Source organism: Quercus suber, unplaced genomic scaffold (assembly GCF_002906115.3).
Source record: "Quercus suber isolate HL8 unplaced genomic scaffold, Cork oak 2.0 scaffold_294, whole genome shotgun sequence".
Taxonomy (NCBI): Eukaryota; Viridiplantae; Streptophyta; class Magnoliopsida; order Fagales; family Fagaceae; genus Quercus; species Quercus suber.
In genome coordinates this window covers 1-5,616 of record NW_027069750.1, presented here as the reverse complement: position 1 = coordinate 5,616, position 5,616 = coordinate 1, and the positions used below count along the sequence as shown (strand labels likewise).

The following is a 5,616-nucleotide window of genomic DNA, read 5'->3' as shown; positions in this document are numbered from 1 at the left end:
GGTTTAGAAATTAACAAGTTTACACATTTCTTGTTGCTGCTGCTGACATGTAACCTACAAAGACTTGGAAACAAGTTATACAATTTTGCCATTTCTTTACTTCTTTGCAACAGATCAAGCAAAGTACAGAGAAATGTTTAGTTTAACTTTCCTTTGTACTCCTACATCTTCATGTGCCTAGAATTAGCATTTACTTATGCATCTTTGCATGGCAATGATGGCCACGTAACATATATGTAATGGAGTCGTAGAAACAACCAACTAGCACTACAAAACACGCGTCCTATGTAATGGAAATGATGACTCTTTCATGGTAAAAAGGGTACCTAATCAAATATGTTACCCCTTTAAGGTTATGCCCATGCAAGTATAATTTTGTGGAGTAGACAACAATTAAAAGGTTCTTAAAAATAAAATAAAAAAAGGATTTTGGTTTTTTTTGGGTTTAAACTCAAGTCATTCTCTTTAATATCATAAAAATTATCACTTTTCTCAAAAGTATAAAATATTTTAAAAATTATGACTTCAAAATTTTTGTATTTATATATTTAAAAAATCCATATTTGTAACCATACGGTCAATACTCTTATGAGAGATGTACATGAAATATGAGTGCTCCACAAATAATCATTGCAGGCTTGGGCCTACAATTAACTAAACTATTGATTAACTAATTTTCTAACATAACCACTATTTTAGCACTTTTATTTTACTATTATTCTATTTAGTCTCTCTCCTTGAATTAATCGTTGTTGAATTGTATTGTAATTTGTTAGTCAAACTTTTCATGATAATTTTAACAATTTGACATATTAGTTATTATCAGACAATGTACTATCTATATAACTGTACGTTCACTTTCCTTTCTTTCTTTCTTTTTCAATATGTAGGGAGGCTCTGGGTATGCAAAAAACATCATATTTCAAAATGTGGTTATGAACAATGTCAGCAATCCTATAATCATAGACCAAAACTATTGTGATCAAAAAACACCATGCGAACAACAGGTAATATATATACACCAAAGCCAATCACTTTCACACACACAATGTCACAATCATCGTGAAAAATAACAATCTAATGACATATATTCATCCATATGCAGCCCTCAGCTGTGAAAATAAGCAATGTGGTTTTCAAGAACATCAAGGGCACTAGTGCATCAGAAGAGGCCATATCATTCGATTGCAGCAAGAGCTTTCCTTGTCAAGGGGTTTTGTTGCAAGATGTTAATCTGGTACGCCAAGGCGATGGAGATGTCGATGCTACTTGTCTGAAAGTTCGATTGCAAAAAAAGGGGAATGTCTCTCCAGGGTGCTGATTACAAATTAAGATGGGGGGAAAACAAACATGCATGTTCTTAGATTAATGTTTTGAATACCTTTGATTTAGCATTATAGTGATAGATTTAGTCAAGCATCATGTTGTTTTGGTCTTGAAACTGAAACAAACATAGATGATAGATCTCATCGTAAATAGCTAGGAATACCATACATTCAGAGTTCATTGTAAGTTATTGGTTTTCCCTTCAAAAATTTAATAAAACATGGGTTTGCTTTAGCCAAAGTTTTATGGCAATATTCAAAGCATTGCGTGGAGAGGCCAGGGAAGAGAGGCAATATTTAAAAACAACTAATTCACCCCAACTCTGCCAAATTATATTAATCCATACTTATGTGCATTTGGATGAGTACTCCGCCCATTTGTTGTTTTGCTAAAAATTAGTGAAGCGTAATTGTACTTTAAAAGTTAAAGTTTAAAGAATCCATACATAAATAAACAAGCTAAAAAAGCTAAAAGAAAAATTGCTGACAAACAAACACTTTATGGTTCAACTATGTGAACCCTTTGTGAGTTTGGATCAGGTTTTTACTTAGAAGTTTATTTACTTATATTCTAAACCTAGACAAAAGTATAATTGCATTTTGAAAAATGAAACTTTAAAAAGTTATACATAAACAAATATGTTAATAAACTATCAGGAAAAAAACTAATTCAAACACACAAGTGAGTTTAGATTAACTTTTTTTTTTTCTTTTAACTTTTTTTTTTTATGTACAACTTTTTTTAAGTACCAATGAAGTAGTTTTGCTAATTTTCAATAAATAAGTAAATATTTAAAAATAAATAAATAAGTCATTTTGCTCTATCTACATGGCTAATAAAATCAGTCTTTTTTCTTCTTCTTTTTTTGCTTGGTAAGTGTGGGGTATTAAACCCCCGAGCTACAAGGTCACAAGGGAACCCGAGTACCAACACGCCTAGATGGGCAGTGGTAATAAAATCACAAAGTCATGGCCCCATTCTCCCTGTCTATCCATGTCAAGTTAGATACCTATCTCCGCGAAAAAACTGAACTCAAAACATTTTCAGTGATATATATTATAGAGGTCTGGTTAATGTGTGTTCTTATAGTACACATTAAACTATCAATTTTTTAAAACATTTTCTCAATAATTGAAAAAGTTATCAATACTTTTTTAATTTTTTTTAAAAAAATTTCTAAAAATAAAAATGATTAAATACCCTTGCACACATGCAAAATCCATATTATATTGCCAAACTTCCGTCTTTTCCTTCTACAGATCTATTTATTTTCATCTGCCCCAATACAATATTCATTAAATTTAGTTACCCTTGGCCTTGGGACATAAAGTAATAGCTAGTTGGTGAAAACTGAAAAGGGAAGCAATGATGGCCGAGAGGACATATGAAAACTGGCTTTTGGATCTTCCTTCATACATGATACATCCAATAAAATTGGAACGTACGGATAAATATCATGATCAACCAATATTGTTACCTATATGGATCTAGCCTGATCCCTAATATATTCCATTATTTTCCTACCAGGGCCTAGGTTAAGAGCCTACAAAGATTGGTCTTTTCAAGCACCTTAATTGTTGTTGTACTTAGCGGATCGGGCCTTGGAAGTTGGAACTGGCTCTCTCTCTCTCTAAATATATAACTGGCATCCAATTTCAATTCTCTATCATTAATATAGGTTACCATGGACATGATTAAAAAAGGGGCTTGGGACTTAAGAGCCAATCCAATATTTCTAACTCTTTTTTAAATTAAAAAGTTGAAACTAGTTTGGGCTAACAATGTCAATGTGTATTTTATTTTTATAACCAAACACTTCTATGTTTATACTATTAAATTGTGTTTAATTTAATTTGGGTAAAGATTTGGCCAAATCTAACATTGGAGAATTATTGTTTGATGATCACAATATTTTTATGTACTAATCAACCACTATTAGGTGGTAAATTTTGACTTTTTGTTGTATGCTTATTGTAACAAACCTAGCTACTTGATTCTTATTTGGGATTGACTAATTATGCGCACCATTTGCCAGAAAGCCTCTCTTATATTGACATTCACTTCTATAGTCAGAATGAGGTGGTTGGTAGTAGTTACAGTGACCAATGAAACATGGCACTCAATGACCAAATGAATTGAAAGACCAAGATACTAACCACTTCTATAGTCAGAATGAGGTGGTTAGTATCTTGGTCTTTTTATGTTACCACTAATGTTTTCAGAGTATTATGTCAACCATAGTGTTGCTGTCTATTGTAAAATGAGCTGTTAACAAATGTGATAAAATTACTATCACATATGACTCGATTGTTGTATTTTCAAAATGATTTTTTTTTTTTAAAAAAAAGAATCATGGGTTATCATGTGACCCAAAAAAACGTAGTGTTGAAACTGAGGTAAACATTATTTTATTTGAAGCTATCACAATTTAATTTAAAACAAACAAACAAAAAAATTCTAAAAAACCATCAAGTTATTGCTCAATGTAATGCAAGTTATCAACAAATGTAACAACATAAATCAACTACAACCAAGAACAAGATTTATGTGGATAATCATTTCATTTTGAAGGAAAAAACCACTGGATGAACTCTAATATAAATTCAGTTTCAATATCTTCCCAAGTTTATATGCATATAAGTGGAACAGTTTCAGAGAATCACTCTCTTGTGAACGTGGAGATCATAAAAAGTATCGAGGCTTGGTGAAGAGCTTTCTTTACAAAGCTTGTGTTGAGTGTCTTTAATTAATTTGGAAAACTTTGATACATTGACATACTCAAGAAAGTTTTGCATGGAGTGCAATGCGTTGGGTGCAAAGCACCGTGTGGGTCCAGCCCACATGCCTTGTCAAGAGCTCATTTAATGAGCGTGTCACTCTTGTCTTCCATGACTTTGTGAGAAGTCTAACTTCTCTTAATGAGAAGTGATCTAAAGCGTGTTGGACACGCTGAAGAAAACTAGAAAAGAAAGAAGCCGCAAGGCCGTTTGCAGGCCGGGCCTAGGCTTAGGCCAGTCAGGCCTTTGCCTAGGGCCCCCTTACTAGAGAAGTCCTAAATTTAGAAGCAAAATTTTTTTAATTTTTTATATATAAATATTTTTAAAAAATATTAAAACATTTTTGTTTACATCTTTTTTCATTGTTAAGAAGACTCAAAAAATTAAGTAATGTTATGAATAAAGATGTAACAAATTTAAAAAAATAGGCATTACAAATAGACATGTTACTAATCACAAGTAATTCAAATAGGAAAATGTTTAAAATACTATAAATTTTACTACATAACTTTTATTTATTTAATTATTTTTATACAAAATAAAAATTATACTCTATCCTAATCTAAGTGTATATATGTGTCAAACTCTCTTCTAGAGACTTAAATATTGACCATGGCTCCCACACCCTACAAGAACTTATACTTGTGGAGTGATCACTGCACCAAGGATGCGTGGTGGTCTCCATAACTTTTATAATTTGATGTGACAATGAATAAGATATGTGGATTTCAATAAACTATTGAATGCATTTTTGAATGAATATTTATGATTTGTGATATATCTTTGTAATTCTCATGTTGTAAATTTTATAATATTTTCAGTATTTTTGTAAACCTCATGTCATTGATCACATTCATTATAACATCAGTTTGTAGTAAAATTTGTTATAATTTTAGCATTTTCTCAAAAAAAATCATATTAAAAAGTAAAAAAGAATGAATTTTTAAAAAAATTATTATATAAAATATTAGTTAAAAAATATTTAAGTGATAATATAAATGCCCCATTTGAAGATTTCGCCTTAGACATCCAAGGCCGGCCTGGCCATTCGGTCTAAGGAGCTGAAGAAATAGAAATTGGTTGAAGCAAAGTCAAGACAAGTTCGCTTGCATTTATTGTGATTTGATGTCAAGAGTGTGAATGGAAGAAAAAAAAAGGAAAAGATAAAGCAAAAAAGGAGAGGCCATTCAACCAGTAAGTAAGAAGAGAAGTCCAAAGAAAGTGAGGACTAGTGCAGTCTTGAAGAACTGCACGAGTGAGAGTAAGTAGAAGAGAAGAAAAAAATAGAGAGAGTAAGAAAAAATTGTGAAAAGTACACAGTGAAGCAAAGAGCAGTGAGTGAAAAGAAAAAGAGAGTTTTTTCTTTGCTCAAATTATATCTCTAAGTATTGTAATTTCTATTTAATATAGTAAAATTATTTGGAGTTTGTTCCATGGTTTTTCCCTTCAAGAAGAAAGGATTTTCATGTAAATCTTTGTGTTCTTTTGTGATTGTGCTTCCGCTATACTTGCT

General features: G+C 31.4%; 1 long non-coding RNA gene across 1 annotated transcript; it reads left to right on the top strand.

The window, feature by feature from the left end:
• Positions 1 to 894: 894 nt before the first annotated feature.
• LOC136071209 (uncharacterized) lies at positions 895 to 1,578 on the top strand. The gene is made up of 2 exons (XR_010632514.1): positions 895 to 1,007; positions 1,106 to 1,578. It is a non-coding gene; the product is annotated as an uncharacterized LOC136071209 (long non-coding RNA).
• The last annotated feature ends 4,038 nt before the right edge of the window (positions 1,579 to 5,616 follow it).